Source organism: Myodes glareolus, chromosome 11 (genome assembly GCF_982192425.1).
Source record: "Myodes glareolus chromosome 11, mMyoGla1.1, whole genome shotgun sequence".
NCBI classification, from domain to species: domain Eukaryota; kingdom Metazoa; phylum Chordata; class Mammalia; order Rodentia; family Cricetidae; genus Myodes; species Myodes glareolus.
The window spans coordinates 6791535-6808024 of NC_142036.1; the positions used below are offsets into that span (position 1 = coordinate 6791535).

Consider the following 16490-nt stretch of genomic DNA (forward strand, 5'->3'; position numbering starts at 1 on the left):
ACTTAAGGTCATGCTCAACCTCCTTAGTGATCAGGGAAATGCAAATCAAAACAACTTTGAGATACCATCTTACACCTGTCAGAATAGCTAAAATCAAAAACACTAATGATAGCCTATGCTGGAGAGGATGTGGAGTAAGGGAAACACCCATCCATTGTTGGTGGGAATGCAAACTTGTGCAGCCACTGTGGAAATCTGTGTGGTGGTTTCTCAGGAAACTGGGAGTCAACCTCCCTCAGGACCCAGCAATTCCACTCTTGGGAATATACCCAAGAGATGCCCTATCATACTACAAAAGTGTTTGTTCAACTATGTTTATAGCTGCACTATGTGTAATAACCAGAACCTGGAAACAACCTATGTGCCCCTCAATAGAAGAATGGCTAAAGAAGGTGTCGAACATATACACATTAAAGTTTTACTCAGCGGTAAAAAACAATGACATCTTGAATTTTGCATGCAAATGGATGGACATAGAAAACGCTTTACTGAGTGAGGTAACCCAGACCCAAAAAGAGGAATATGGTATGTACTCACTCATAAGTGGATTCTAGCCTTAATTAAAGGTCTTTGAGCCTATAATTCGTGATCCTAGAGAAGCTAAATAAGAAGGTGAACCTTAAGAAAATCATATAGTTATCCTCCTTGATATTAGAAGTAGACAAGATTGCCAGGCAAACTTGGGTGCACAGGGGGTGGGGTGTGGAAGTAAGGGGAGATGGCTAGGGAGAGGGGAGAGGGGAGAGGGGGAGGATTGGGGATGGCTTGGGGGAATGGGACGGGGAAGGGAGGAAGGACGGTTATGGGAACAGTGAAGTTTATATCTCAACTAAGGGAGCTCTTTTAGGGTTTGTAAGACACTTGTTTCTGGAGGGGTTCACAGGCCCAAGTAGAGGTCCCCAGATTGTTCCCTGAGCAGCAGAGGAGAGAGTACCTGAACTGGCCTTGGTCCATAACCATACTGATGAATATTTTGCATATCACCATAGAACCTTCATCTGGCGATGGATGGAGATAGAAACAGAGACACACATTGGAACACTGGACTTAACCCCCTAGGTCCAAATGAGAAGCAGAAGGAGGGAGAACGTGAGCAAGGAAGGCAAGATCAGAGGAAACCCTCATTCGACAATGCATGGAGATAGAGGCGGAGACCCACATTGGAGCACTGGATTGAGCTCCCAAGGTCCAAATGTGGAGCAGAAGGAGGGAGAACATGAAAAAGGAAATCAGAACCGTGAGGGGTGCCTTCACCCACTGATACATGGGGACTGATCTAATGAGAGCTCACCAAGGCCAGCTGGACTGGGACTGAATGAACATGTGATCAAACCAGTTTCTCTGAATGTGGCCTGCATGGGGATTGTCTGAGAAGCCATTGATAATGGCTCTGGGACTTATTTCCTCTGCATATACTGGATTTTTGGGATCCTAGTCTGTTTGGATGCTCACCTTCCTAGACCTGGAAGGAGGGGGGAGGAACTTGAACTTCCCACAGGGCAGGAAACCCTGACTGCTCTTAGGGCTGGAGAGAGAGGAGGAGAGGGAGTGGGGGGAATGGTAGGGTATTGGGAGGAGGGGCAGAAATGGAAACTTTTATAAATTAATAAAAAAAGAAATAAACCTCATGTCTATCATTAGATGATTGCATCAAGAAGATATGGATATACATGCAACAGAAGAGGAATATTTCATGTGAAAGAATAAGGAAGTTATACCACTTTTAGGAACATTGTTGCAAACTGGAGATAACTGTATTAATTAAAATTATCTCTGAAACACAGACATTATATGAGACTCTAATTTTTAGAAATTGAATAGGTACACAGAACTATGTATACAAATATATAATGTATAAATGAAACTGTGTAGCAGAGTAGAGCAAAAAACAGGAATGTCAAGAAAAAGAAGGGTAGAAATTTTGAGAAAAATAAACAGAGTGTACAATCTAAAGGTATAAAATTTTAAACATATATAAAATTGTTATTTTCATATTTATAAATAATTTTACATATTCTTTGAAATTTCCAATCACATAGTAAATATATTGTGAATCTGTCTGTCCCCAACTATGTCCTACTGACTTTCCTTAGGACCTTTTAATAAGTCTCTCCTCCAACTTCTTGACCTCTTTCTTTCATAATAACAGATTGAGTCCTATCAGTGCTAGCTATAGATAAACATGTTGTCATTCACTAGTACATAAGAAACCTTTAAAAGCCTTCCTAAACAAAGTGATTGTGTTTTTCTCATCAGTTATCAAATGCCAATAAACCCAAAGCTTGGTGGCGCCCCCAACAGTCCCTCCTTGTCATGTTGTAATGTTACTTTAAATATTACTTCAATTTTTAATTCTTCTCTCATATATTATATCCTGACCACAGTTCCCCCTCATTGTCAGTGAAATGCAAGTATTGATTCACACACTACCTATGTGCATGCCCATCTCCTCATCCTCCATTATTGTTGTTATTATGAATTCCAGGAATGTATTAAAGAGTACTGATGACAGGAAACATCCCACAACACCCCTACATTTATCTGAAACTAATCACTTAGTTCTCCACAGACTTAGACTGATGCAAAAGTGTCTTTATAGGTCTTTTCTTGTGTTCTTACGATTTTCTCTGTGTACCCATAGAACCTCATTGTTTCCCAAAGTCCTTTCCTTCAAATGCTTTCAAATACCTTCCTGAAGTCAATGTAACAGACATACAAGTCATTTCCAAATTCTTCATAATTTTTTTTCTTCTAGGTGCCTCAAAGTGAAGATATGATCAATTGTGCTCTTAATCCACACTGGGCCTCTGCTAGTATTTCCTCTGCTCTGGCCTTGGTCTTTTTCAGCACAATAGGGGATAAGACCTTACTGAATGATGTTCACTAACTGAAATATCTTACTAATGATCATCACTACTTGTGGAGAATCCAAATGAACTACAGACAGTGGTAGATAGAATGGTGGAAGTAAGCAAAAACTTTTATATGAAAGTAAACATCAAGTACTGACATACAATACATGGGAAAGTTGCATGAGGATTTTAACATTGTAATAAATAATAAAAACTTCAAAAAAAATCAGACAATTATTTCTGTCAGGGAGGAAATCTCAGTTCAAAGGAGGGAACTATTTCAGATGTCAAGAGATGAATAGGAATAGCAAGGGCTGCATTCCAGACATTGGAAAAGGTTTGGTCAGTAAGAAACATAATGACAACAACAAAATTACAAATATATGAGACACTTGTCTTGAGCTGCTTTCTTTACAACTCTGAAACTTGGGCAATTAAATGTTCCTCAGAACAAAGGCTGAATGTGTTGGAGATAGCACGACTCAGAAGGATTCTAAGAATCATACGAAGAGATTGACTACACAATGATGACATTAAGAAACATCTCTGTCTAAAGAAGGAAATAAACTACAGGATACAGCAATGGGACTTGAGATATTTTGGCCTTGTTATGAGAATGACTGATGGCAGATACCCCAAAATGGCACTGCTTAGAGGAGTGCACAGGGCAAAGTGAAGAGGAAGGTTAGAAAATGCTGGATAGAAGGCATAAGGACGACTGTGGAACCTTGGGTGTTCCACACCCAAGCATCTAGCACTGCCCAGGATAGGAACAACTGGAGAATTGCAGTAAGCATGCTGTCCATGCTTATTTGAGCATTGCTGGGATATAAATAATGATGACAATTCTCCTTTCCCCCTCAGCCTCTTGCATATACTTCCTTATCTTCCCCACATGCAACCCTCTTTGCTTCTGCTGAGAAAAGAGCAGACACCCAGGGATATTTAACAAATGGTACACAGTAAGCTACAATAGGACCAAGCATGTACCATTACATAAAGTCTTGATTAGACAACTCAGTAGGAAGAAAGGGGTCCTGCAATTAGACAAAAGAGACAGAGAGAGGACAATTCCCAGTTAGTAATCACACGAGCACTTCAAGCTCCTCAACAATAACACATATGCAGACAACCTAAGTTAGGTCCCTAGAGGCACCCTGAATTCTGCCAGCCATATTTGTCCCAGTCAGTTGAATAATGAACCAATATCTCATGGTGTTCATGACTCCTCTGGTGTAGTGGCAGCAATGATGGGCATGGCAGCAAAAGGAGCAGAAAGTGCTAGAGCTTCCCCCAAACCCAGGTGGCTTCATTTAGATTCCAATTCCTAAAGCTGAAATTCCAATCCAAGTTCTGGTCTGGGCTGTTGGCTAAAAATCCTCAGTGATATAGCCAAAGGACTCAATATTGGGTTGTGTAGGATCCATTCATCAGTTGGTGCTGATCTATATTTAAGGGCTAAAGTATCTTTTAGCATTCTAACTTAGCACTTTCAAAAGCCAGAGATTCAATGAGTACTTTGGCTTCTAGATATGCTACCCCTATCTAACAGCTTTAGTTAATCTTCATAAAGATTAGCTAAAAGGATCTCTTGGGCCTTCTATAACCTTAGTATGTAATTAAATTATTTTCCGGGTTCTTGAATATTGCAAATTATTTTCCGGGTTCTTGAATCTTGTCCCAACCATTCATGACTGCTGTATGACATAGGAACAAGATATATTCATTGTATATATCTTGCCTATCTGAACCAGAATAAAGACCCTCACCAAGAATCTGATCTTGGAAGACCTCAAAAACTCTGACTCTACCTTAATGTTAAAGGGCCTTAGTTTCTTTTCTCCAAAAACTCTTTCAATGAAGCTGTGGCCCATGGTCTAGTATAGCTGAGACTAGTTGATACCAGTCATGTGAAATAACCTTATTTCTTGAAGCCCATGTCTTTTTCAACTCCCTCATATATGGTGAAAACATGCCATAAGATACTATTGCTTGCTTAATATCTTTCAGAGCTTTCATATGTTAGGTTCCCATTTACATTCTATAAACTGTTGTGGGAACTCCTTCAGACAATAGCATTTAAGATATCAGCAATTCGGGGCATATTCTCACGTAATATAAGTGCAGATGAAAAACATGTGCAACTCCCATTTTTCTAGATTTGGTTCCAGTTCTCAGCACATGCAGAGGTCTGTAAATAACTACCCTAACTATGAGTTTACCCCCAAATAAGTAAATATTTGCTATAGTCCATTCTGAGCCATTGTGTAACTTTTTGATACTACTACAGTTTTAGATCACTTTTGAGTATTGTGTACTTGGTGACTTTTTATAGGTAGCAACAGCATAAGTAGCAGAAACTCTTGGTAAGTGATCTCTGACTCTGAAAGGTGCTGGAGATGCGAAATCTTTCCTTGTCTTTTGCCTGTACTTTCTCTCCTTGCTTGCTAGTTCTGACAAGTTCCTAAATTGATTCAAATTTTTAATCACTGTCTTGTATAAGGTCGGAATCTATTGGCCTGTGAAAATATCTAATGATTTCATCAAATCCAATAATTCCTTATTCTCAGTCTGCACATATGATTTCAATTTTTTTAAATTTTTCCATTAATGATATCTTCTCATTCTTAAAGATTATTTGGATGACATGTAGATTGCCTTCCAGGAGGTATGTTCTATCTGATAGCTTATCATAACTTTTCAATGATTTGATTGTCAATTTCAATAGTATGACTCTTTTCAGATAATCTCTCAGTATCATTTGGTATGGTTTCATAACTCATTGACATGGAATCAATTTTTCCTCTCAATTTATGATTACCATTTTCGGTGGTATGAATCCTTTCTCCCAAATTCTTATTACTAGTCTGTAAAGTTTGTATCATTTCTAAAAGCCTCTCATTCTTGGCTCTATTATCAAACCCTTTTTTTAAAGAGATAATATGAAGTATCAAACTGATAGCATCTGTGACTAAGAGTGTATACACCCCAGTTAGGACATACACCTCTCCTAGAATTTCATCCAAAACAGAAATGAAAAGGTTATTAAATTTCTGAATGGGGATATTATCAGACATTATCTTAGAAGTGATTTACAAATTCCAAAAAGTAATATAGTTAGCAGATGACTTACCTCTGTTAAAATCCTGCCTTAATTGATACTTTTAAGGTTTTATAACAACATGAGCCAGAAAACTCTGTTGATTTTTGAAGCAGAACTCAAAACCAAACTGAACAGACTTTTGTCAAAGAGACACGGGTTAGGAAGGATGTACAGAAGTTACCCATGGGATGCAGGAGTCAGGAAAACTGTGGAAGCCACGTAGGTAGCTGCACACACATGATGCTGGGGAAAAGCTGCCAAACTGCAGCAGCCACAGGAAGCAGTGGTCAGGGTTTCAAGAAACTGTGTGGGTGCCACACACTAACACTAGTGCACCCAGCACCCGTCTGCGCTGGCTTATCATTTTCTCCTGCCCGTCTTCTTCTTGCTGCCACTATACTCTGGTTCCCCCAATATTTCCTTCCTCCCCTCCATATGACTACTTGAACTCCACTTATTGTTTGGCTGTGTCACTGTGCACCTGCTCTCATAAGTTGCTGGATGAAGTCTCTCTGGTCTCTTTCAAGATGATTGGGCTAGATTATGGTCCCAGAAAACTCTCTAGGCAGGACAAACTAACTGTAGGTCAAAGGTTTTCTGACTGCTTTGGTATCTGATCCTTTCACTTTAGGCCTTGCATGGTTACAGAAGATAGTGAATTCACAAAACCAAATACAATGGAAAATTCATGCAGTCTATGAAGTTAACCCTAGCAAAGACTCTTAGTAATGGGAGACATAGAGCCTGACCTAGCCATGTTGTAATATTTTTAAAACATGTTACATTTTGTTTATTTCTGAAATCAAGGCAAAAATTCAGCAAGCTGCATGTAAGAATCTTGAAGAACAACTTATGAAATTGAATTCTCATTTCCACCAAGTAGCCCAAGCAATCAAAATAATACTGCTAAGCTTGACTTAATTAAGGTCCTCTCCTGGTAATTATAGCTGCTGTGAGTTCATGTGTACAAACGTCATGTCAGGTCCTGGAGACAATATTTCAAAGCTGTCAATTCCATATTCTGGATCTTAATGCTTTCCAGTCTTTTTTTTATGGGAGTCCTTGAGTTGTGGGTGGAAAGTAAACAAAGAAGACTCATCTGTGGATGAATATTCAGTCATATTCTTAGCACTTTGACCAGATGTTAATGTCTGCATTTATCATTACAGGCTACATATGGAAGTTTCTGTGATCAAGGCAGAGACCAGAACTAATCTATTGGGTGTAAACATAAATATGTATGAGACAGTTTGATTACAAAGCTATTAGCAAAAATACTAGCATAAAGTCTACTAGAGCCTGTGTCGTCCCAAGCCATGGGCCTTTGAACATATTTACCAGGGATGAAGGCTTCCCTATGAATCAGGCAATAAATACAATTAGAAATCAGTTAGTCACTAAAAATGAGTCAGGTACTAGAAAGTACATCTTACTTGAAGGCTAATATTGTAAGTTGTAAGGTCTGGTACAGAAATACATTTTACTAGAGAGACACTTACACTTCAATGTTTATTGTCAACCTATTCACAGAACCTAGGAAACAAAATCAGCCTAGATTTCCAACAAAGAACAAATATATTTTGAAAAGGTGACACATATAGACAATGGAATACTACTCAGTGGTAAAAAAGAATTGTTAATTCTACATTTAAGTGGATATAACTTGTAAAAATGCATTAAGTGAGGTCACCCAGGTCCTTGACGACAAATGTTTCATGCTCTCATTTATATGTGTTTCCCAGGTTTGAATACTTGCTTGGTGGGTTTAATTTATAGAAGCCAAATGACTAGAAAGAAGACATTAGGGTCTGGAGAATTAAGGAAGAGGATATAATAAAATAGGAATAAAGTTAAACAAGCTGGGGATACTGGAGAAGAAAAGGCTCAAACATGAAATGATGTTGGAAAATGAAGAATTGCAGTATTGGTGTAAGTCAATCCAGAAGTTAGGGATGAAAATAAAACTATGTGTAAATATATGATCTTGCAGAATAGCAAATAATAAATCCACAAAACGCATGGAATGTGTATATCATGAGAAAACAGTAAGAATATTGATAACAAAGGGAAAAGCATTATAAAGCAGAGAACTATAAATTGCCTTTGTTATTTCTATAACAAAACATGAGGATATAATGAACAATTCAATTCATGGTTACCTAATTCTAAATTGCAATTTCAATTTTCTTTGTGTTGACAATATTTTTGTTCAGCTTTTGGTGTGGCTTTTATATATCTGCTGATACAGTATTTTACTAAAAAAGAATAATAATTTAAAATTGATGAAAGCTATAGACAAAGCTGATTATATTTAGATAAGACTTTTAGTTTAGCTATTAGTATTGTCTCAATGGTCTGGTCTTCACCACATTCCATGCTTATCTGAGTTATTGCAGAAAGTTGAATGCAAAAAACATGGATGAGCCTTTTTTATTTTGTATTTTTTTTAACCTGTGAGCCTTTCTACAGAAGTATCTGCATGGCTGGACAGTGCTGTTTCCAAAGACATGAGTTATTAATTGAACATCTCAATGCCAAGCTCGGATAACTCCCGATGCTTTAGTGGTCAGAGAGACCCAATAGATGCTGAAAACAGTATGCGGTGCTGCCATTGTTTTTAGTTGCCCACAAAATAACTCAATAGTTAGACTTTATTTCTGGGAAAATTTCAAACACAATAGATTGTAGGATCCAGGGCATATGAATGACTTAAGGAAACAATCTTCCAGATATAGCAGGACTAATGCACTTATGATACTACTGAGAATGTAACAGCATACACAAGGTATGCACAGATTTAATACAGATTGAGTAACAGTGTTGCGAGGACACAGATTTAGGCTCTTAACACAAATCAAGAAGTTTGAGAAATTGAAACATGCTGGCAAAGGAAAAATATTTTTCCTAAAGGAGTCTCCTTTGTTAAATTAAAAACACTGAAGAGTGGATCCATGCCCTACAGTAGAAGGCCAACACAATATGAACTCAATGGTATGTTTGCAGACATTTTCCATTGCACGGAATTTTAGTGCATTTCTTTTTGTCTGATATAATGGCTCCATAGTTGTATTCTTGTAGGTTTTTCTTTTATTTTGATTTGGTTTGGTTTTGGATTTTATTTGTTGGGGGTGATTGGGTGCGTGTATTTCTGTGTTCTGTGTATGTTTTTATGCTTTTACTATTTCTTAAATATCTTTGTTTTATTTTGTTTTCACCTATGTGTTTATTTTCTACAAAGAGAAATAAGAGTTCTAGAGGGGAGGTATGAAGAATCTAGGAAAAAGTGATGGAGGGGAATCAGTAATTTAAAAAAAATCAAAATTTATTTTCAAAAACATAAAAAAGTACATAAAAACTGAATAAAAGAAACAAAGTGTAAACCTCTGAAGAGTTTGACAAGGAATCGTTACTATGTTTGAACATATGAACTTGTCATTCACAGCAGGTGCAGGTCAGTTAACAGTCTTTAAAACCACAGAGGCCACAGAGTCCCTTCCACACCGACCTCATCTCTCTATGGGGATTCCTGGGTCCACTGTGCCCCCTGCTGGTTCTGAGCTCCCCTGCAGGTTGGTTTTTCATGGCTTACACTAAGTTGTACTTTCTGCCATGAGCACCAACTTATCCCTGAAGCTTTAGTGCTCACAGAGCTCAGGTGCAGAGATAAAAACTTTGTTTTCAGGGAGACATTGACTGTTATTTATGCCAGACTCCCATCTGATGTGTAACACACATGGGAGGGGTCAGCCCCCAGTCAACACCAGGAAAAGTAACAAATTCTATGAAGGTGATAAGGAAGACTTTTCTATCTGAGGGGAAAATAATGAAATACAGATGCTTTCTACTGGTAACTTTCTTTTACTTTCTCGTGAAAAATTCTATCTGAAAAATTTCTCTTCCTCTACTACACAGCTTCCCAATTAGCCCTACATATCTCCTTCCACTGTTCTACTCAGCAACTTCTAATTAACTCTACCTTCTTCTTTTCCACTGCCTCTTCTCCTCTCTCTCTCTGCAATGCCACTGTCACTCCTCCCTACATTGCTCTCTCTCTCTCTCTCTCTCTCTCTCTCTCTCTCTCTCTCTCTCCCCTCTCTCTCTCTCTCTCCATCTCTTTCTCTTCCCTACCAATCATGCCCTTTTTCTCACTGCCAAAACTCTGGACAATTGTAAGTTATATTTTTAAGACCTAATCCATTTCCTAAACAGAAAACAAGTCACACAGTTTCTCTTAGGATAGGAACGGCATTCTGAGTGACCAGTGATCAATCCTAGGCCTTGCACATAACTCTTTTCCATACAGAAAATGGCATTGGAATGTTGACAGAGGTTTCTGTACTATACAATCCCACAGCTGTTCTGCCCCAAAGAAACACACAGGGGTTTACATTAATTTTAAACTGGTTGGCCTATTACCTCAGGCTTATTAAATCTTGTATCCTAATATAACCAATAATTCTAGTATGTATCAGCTACATACATGGCTTGGTGCCTTTTATCGGAGAGGCATTCTCATCTTGCTCCCTCTTTACCTGGGCAACAACTGCAGACCGAACCTTTCCTCTTTCCAGAATTCTATTCAGGTTGTCCCACCCATACTTCCTGCTGGGCTACTGGCAATCAGCATTTTATTAAACCAGTACAACTTACAAACCTTTACAATCAATAAGACCATTGTCCCACAGCATTGTATTTTGAAACTTAACAATACAATTATCTGGACTTTGAGGTTGAAGAGTACATGCAGAAAGAGCCATTGTAGCAGGGAGTTATTTATAAAGTTGCTTCAAGCTCTGGTCTTGAATCAGAAAACATTTGGGAAAATGACCTCATTTATTTGTCTAGAGGAAACCAGATATTTTTATCTAGGTGCAACCAGCATCCTGTGAATCTTCTCTGGGGTACAAAATTACCTGTCTGTTCAAAAGGCTGTATTTGAGACTGAGAATCCTATATCAGTTTGAGTTGTGTAAAATATCCTGCTATTATTTTTATTAATCAAAACTATACAGCTTAAGCAAAACCATCTTCCTAACAATCCACAGCTATATTAGAGTGCAATAGGTGGAATATTTTCATGAGATGAACACTCAAGCAGTGGAATAGAGCCAAAGCAGTTCTTAAGGAAGAAATGAAGTGACACATGAGAGAAATTACAGATACAGAAATTACAGATACAGCCCACTGATTTTCAGAGTCAGTGGTCCTATAAGCCTTGCTAAAAAGAATCATATCCATCAAAAAACTATTCATTGGGTGCGTCAACTACGGAAATATCAATTGCCATATGCTGTATACTTGCACAGATCCTTAACTGGGAGATCCAGTTCTGGCAGTGACTTTTAATATGTGACAAAATGAGAGACTATGTTCTTTGCAGCCTTCATTGGGCTACAACTGGGGCAGAGCACCAGAAGTCAAAGAGGCACAACGAATCTTTAGTTCAGATGTAATATCCCATGTATTCATGTGTCCTGAAAACTCAGGTATAGGAGTCAACACAAAGAATAAGCATTCACAGACCAGTTAAAAACTCAAAAAAAAAACATGTTCATATTGAAATAGAGATTAAATTCAGGTTAGTTTGGACTGTGACTCAATATATTTCTCATACTGCATTTGCATGTATTTAAGATAATGAAAGGGGAGAGAAGAAATATTTGACAAGGGTCCTTGTGTGTAGAGTGTATGTCTCCTTAGACAGCTTAATCTCTCTCTGTCTACCTCTATGAATACAGGATCTTCATACTCCTGGACAGAGAATGTGTTAGTAAAGCTTTTAGGAGCTGAATGTTTTCTCAATGAAGGCTCAATTTGGGAGGTTCCTCCAGGAATGAGAGAAACCAATAACACAACACAGAATTTTGTCAATATGCCTCTTTAAATGTCTGAAATATAACTTCATATATAAACACTAAAATTCATGCTACAGGCAGTCTACCTATTTATGTATGTTTTGTTCTAACTTCAGGATCATGAATCTGTTGCACTAAATATCACAGGAGACAAGCATCTTGAAACAGTCAGTTGCATGACTTCTATCACTGGACAGAATTGGTATGATGTCATTGGGACTTTCAGGCCATAGGACAGCACCGTCAAGGCACTACCTCATTAAAGAGGAACAGTTCTCCTACAATTCATGGTGCTGGATGGGCTTAATCTGGCATTTCATCTTCTGTTATTGTCTACATGATGTTTCTAAGACTCCACTTCATGCTCTAGTGTGGTGGTAGACTGATGGCTCTAATTGTTGAAAATGTACAGGAGTGCTTGCCTGCTTAACTCGTATGGCTTACTAGAGAAATCCTCCTCCAACAATGAAATTCATTCACAAAATTCTGCTGTGGAGAGATAGCTGTATGTTTGCAAGTAAAGACTTAAAAGGGGTGGAGTGGTCCATTTTGCCATAAATCTTTCTGAGTTTCTTCAGGCAGCTCTATTCTCACTCTGGATTTAACTTCACCAAGCTCAGCCTACTCTTGTGTAGGTTATGGCTACTAAAGATTTTCAAGGACCTGTAAGTGTTTAATGTAAGCTTGGTTAATGATAATGGTGTAGTCGAAAAAATGGTGATCATCTCCAAGGATTAATCCCTGAAAAACAAAAAAATAGCCTTTGAATATACGTATATATAGTATGTTATATACAGTAAAGGACATTGAGCTAGTCCTGGAACTTGTCAAGGAAAACGTACGCTAATATCTCAGTAGCTTTCTTCCCAAATACGACATGGGTAGCAGCCCAACAACATGAAGAGTGTATTATTCACACCATATCAGTCTTACATGCTTGCCTCTATGCCTGTATGAACAATCCTAAGATAACCAAAACTGATAATGACCTTGCATACATATCTGATAAGTTCAAGACTTTTACAACACTTCAGTACTACTCATAAAACCAGCGTACCATATAAATCTGCAGTACAGGCCAAACACTAACACTTGTACAAAACTAACACTGCACCATTAAGTCTTGAATTATTACAGGATAATGAACTTTTTCCATTAAAGTTTTGCTATTCTGACAAACCAAAGACCCCATAGTCATTGATAACGGCTATTTGGTGCCAGCCCTCAGCTTTGAAGATTGGCAAAAGCGGTCACTATAAGCTATGGTGTAAAAAGACTTTCCCTTTCAGAAGCAGGAAATAATGTTGCTAAATGTCGTAACTTTTAAATAAGCACATTCTACATAGAAGCATATTTTTATTAATAACAAGCGAATAAAACAGGTTCAAAAAATTAGATGAATTGGAGTGTGTGACCTTGTTGAAGAAAAAGAGTCACGGGGAGTGGATTGGTGGTTTCATAAACTGTGCCAGGGCCTGTGACTTTCTCTACCTGCAAATCAGGATAAAACGCTCTTCTCCTGTACTAGATTCATTGGCCACCATGGTGCCCATTATGATGAAGAGGAATACCCTTTAAATGCAAGAACATCTCCAATTAAATATTATCTCTTATAAAAGTGACCTGGGTCATTGTGTCTCTCCATAGCAATAGAACAATAAGGTTGCATTCAAGCTTTTCAGAATAATGACACCACTTATGGTGTTAGTTACTAGTTGTATTGCAGGGAAAAACTATATGGCAATAACAACTCAAGGAGGAAAGACATATGTTCCCAGTTCATCACAACAGGGAAGCCGTGAACTCAAGACCTTGATGGAGCAAGTCACGTAGATTCCACATTTAGAAGCAGCAAAGATAAATACTTACACTTAGTTTGCTATCTAATTTATATTCACGTCAGGACCCCAGACTGTAGCGATAGTGTTGCCAACACTTGGGACAGGTCTTAAACTCGGTTTCAGCAATCTTCTAAAGATAATCTAATGACACCATCAAAAGCAAGTCCAAGACTCATTTTCCAGGTAATTTTAGGTCCTATAAATTTGACCATCTATATAAAAATAGACTACAAAATTCAGAAACCATGTTTTCTCTCTTAGGGAACAAAGTGAAGTGCATAGTGTGAAAATGGTCTGAGGGTGAGGAAGTGTATCTGCTAAAAGTCTAAATTGAGCATATCTGAACTTAGAATGTACCTCATGAAGAGAAATGGAGGTTTTAGACTTATAAGGATTCCAAGATTCAGGAGCATTCCCTGCCTTTCTCTTGGTTCCTCCAGAATCCCAAATACTATCTTAGCCAGGAAATCCCAATGAAGTTCTGCCCAGAATCAACAGCAAGTTCTGTGCTTTCCTGAGCTTCCTTGGGATCTGATATTCCACAATATTTTATTTTAGAAAATTCAAGAATAATTTTACATTAAGAGATGTCACAGAATAATGTACACCATAAATTTGGTGCATTGTTCTGGAAAATAAATGTTAGGATGAAAGGCAACTGCAAATCTGCAAGGAGACAGTTACTATGTCTGACCTTCTCCTAGCGTAAGTATGAGCTCACATTTGCTGAGCACCCATTGCTGGTATTCAGCCTCCCATGAAGAGAATACAGTTTTTGGAATTGCAGTGATGACTAGTCACGGTGTTTCTCACACAGTAGTAAAGAACAATAGGATCAGCACAAACTGTTCCTAGAGTTGTCAGTGGATATGGTAAGTCTACCTTTAATAATCTCCATATAATTTTGCCTATTGAATCAGGTTTCTGTGAATTGAAAAATCTATGTAGGTTGAAATCATTACTATACCCTGGTATGATATCGACACTCACAGATCCAGAAGAGAAACTTTCTGTTGCATTCATGAGTGGGTTCTCTTAAATATTATACACCTCTGGCTCTTGCAATCTTTCCACCTCCTCCTCTACCTTGGTCCATCCGTTCTGAGAGGAAGGTTTGATGAAGATCATCCTTTTAGGGCTGAGTTCACGAATCTCTCTGTACACAGTGTTCATTTGTGGTTCTCTGTTACTTCCACTCAATTTCAAGAAGAAGCACCTTTGTCCTCTGAAAGCTTGCTAAGTGCATGCAACACTGTGAATGTTATCAGTAGGGATTAAGTTTCTACTTGGGCTCAACCTCTCTGTGATCACTGAAATACTTAAGTAGTGTCTTCAATGATAGTGTGCTGCCATCAACTTGTGGGGGCAAGAGTCTTAGTAATAGCCAGAGATATTTGCAAGATTTCCTGGGATCTCTTTGACCAATGACTCCATTTGAGTATGCTTATCCACTAAAACATATCTTCTCGAAGTCCATTGTTTTCTGAAGGTGGAAATCACAATAACCTGAAACCTGTTGTGGGAATTGAGGCTTATGGATAAAGGAACCACAGCTCTGAACCACCTGGTTTAGGGACCAGGCACCCTTTATCTTAATAAAACCAAACATAGACAGACCCTCATTTCTGAACATTTTAACAGAAACCTAGGGTATATGACAGGAAACCCTGGCTCTGAAGCTCAAAATGAAGAGGAAATCCCAGAGGCTAGCAGGGAAGTTCTGTCCCACCCACCAGGCTTCTGCCCTGCGTGAGGAAGAACAGAGATGAGAACAAATTGAAGTATTGTACAGCTGTCAGCCGAGGCTGTGTCTCTGTGCTCTGTTGTGCTCTCCGAGCACAGTAGTATGTGACAGTATCTGCAGTGTCAACACTGGTGATCTTGAGGAATACCTGCTTGTTGGAGGTGTGCTTGGAGATTGTGAGCTGGCTCTTCAGGGATGGGTTGTAATACTTCTCGTCATTCCACCAAATGTCTGCAAGCCATTCCAAACCCTTCTCTGAGGACTGACGGATCCAGCCCACACCCATGCCTGAAGTGCTCAGTGAAAACCCAGACAATGTGCAGGTCAGACTGAGAGTCTGGGAGGGCTGCAACAGCCCAGGACCAGAATTCTTCAGGATAACCTGGGAAAGGACATCTGTGGAGAAAAGGGATAAAGTTATATTGGAACAGGGCGAGGATATGGAAGTTCATTCCTTAGGGAGACTTGGCACTCACATGCAGGGACAATCAGCAGCAGGAATGAGGACATAAGCCTGTCCATGACTGCACATCAGCGAGTGTACCCAGACCCCACTTTGGCTTTTCACCCCAGGGTTGGGTGGGGCAGGCAGAGATTTGCATGCCCTCCCCACCTGCTGGTGGACTTAAGTTTAAGATTCATGAAGAGCCAGTCTGTGATAAAAGACACAGAAGCCCTCAGGGAAATCCATTTCTGCTTCCCACAAAGAATAAGTTACATGGTAAAATCAGTCAGAGTATTCAGTACATTGAATAAATTCATGAATGAGATTATCTTGTGGTTTATTTGTGAGGACATCACTTCTCCGCTTTCAGGATCCTAGATATGCAAAGGGACTTCTGTAATTAATTGACTTTCTTCTCTTTTCCCAAGTTACAAAAACCATACAATTACTATTTTGATCTAAATCTTTCATTTTAGGGAAAACATTCATAGAAAAATAAATGATGAAAACCTATGACAAAGTTCAGAGTATGCAATTATGCCCATCTTATTCTCTCCTTCTGAGCTGAGGGATTCACGGGGCAGTGGACAATGTCTTGATACCAGGTCTCCTACACTTTCTTAGCAGAATTGCATGGGCTCAACACTGTG

The 16490-nt window shown here is 38.7% G+C and overlaps 1 pseudogene across 1 annotated transcript; it reads right to left on the reverse strand.

Moving 5' to 3' along the window:
- Positions 1 to 15357: 15357 nt before the first annotated feature.
- On the reverse strand, positions 15358 to 15975 carry LOC148120325 (immunoglobulin heavy variable 2-5 pseudogene; annotated as a pseudogene). The gene is made up of 2 exons (XR_015739278.1): positions 15872 to 15975; positions 15358 to 15791 (listed from the first exon to the last, which is right to left on the reverse strand). The product of XR_015739278.1 is annotated as an immunoglobulin heavy variable 2-5 pseudogene (transcript).
- Between the last annotated feature and the right edge of the window lie 515 nt (positions 15976 to 16490).